This window comes from Myotis davidii, unplaced genomic scaffold (assembly GCF_000327345.1).
Source record: "Myotis davidii unplaced genomic scaffold, ASM32734v1 scaffold2100, whole genome shotgun sequence".
In the NCBI taxonomy this organism is placed as follows: Eukaryota; Metazoa; Chordata; class Mammalia; order Chiroptera; family Vespertilionidae; genus Myotis; species Myotis davidii.
Genome location: NW_006292458.1, coordinates 617,141 through 617,885, shown reverse-complemented (window position 1 = coordinate 617,885; position 745 = coordinate 617,141). Strand labels below are relative to the sequence as shown.

Sequence of the window (745 nt, the reverse complement as noted above, 5' to 3'; positions counted from 1 at the left end):
AGCTCAGAGGGGGTCCCCCCCACACACCCCTAAAACTCCTAGCACGTAACTTTCCACCCCAACTCACACACCCCAAAGCAGGATCCCCGACTCCCGCCGGCGCCTTCCTACCTCCCGGCCTGGGGCTGGGGAGCCGCGGCGGGCGGGGCGCTGCGCAGGAGAAAGTTGCCCGGGAGCTTTGTTTGGGAAAAGTGGGAGGGACCGGAGGGGGGGCGGGCCCGGACACCGGACAGCGGGAAGGGGGATCCGATGGTGACAGTTGGAGGGAGGATTTTTTGTGTTTTTTTTTTTTTTTTTTTTGCTTTGGCAAAGGAAAGGTGAAGTCTAGCTGGGTTCTGGTAGCACCTTCGGGATTCGTATGCTTAGATTCCTGAGACAGGAGGGGTGTGGAGGGTCGGGGCTCCTGGGTCTGCGGGAGGCGGCGGCTGGGGCCTGGACTCTGTCCCGCCAGTGTGTTTGTGTATTGGGGATGTGGCAGTGATACGAGCACAAAAGGTTCTTTCCTGTTCAGCCTCAAGCATATCTTTTTTGAGGATTGACGGATAGGGGTGTGTGTGTGTGTGTTTAATATATTGATTTTTTTACAGAGAGGAAGGGAGAGGGATAGAGAGCCAGAAACATCGATGAGAGAGAAACATCGATCAGCTGCCTCCTGCACACTCCCCACTGGGGATGTGCCCGCAACCAAGGTACATGCCCTTGACCGGAATCGAACCTGGGACCCTTGAGTCTGCAGGCCGACGCT

General features: G+C 57.0%; 1 protein-coding gene across 3 annotated transcripts in view; it reads right to left on the bottom strand.

Moving 5' to 3' along the window:
* Positions 1 to 170, bottom strand: part of TEAD2 (TEA domain transcription factor 2) — a 41,996-nt gene extending 41,826 nt beyond the window's left edge. For 2 of the 3 annotated variants that reach the window (XM_015565436.1, XM_006765954.2), the window contains exon 1: positions 112 to 170. The gene's annotated coding sequence lies outside the window, so the exon portion shown is untranslated. Of the gene's footprint in view, positions 1 to 71 lie in introns of all 3 variants that reach the window. The other variant, XM_015565435.1, reaches the window with a different exon arrangement.
* Positions 171 to 745: the final 575 nt, after the last annotated feature.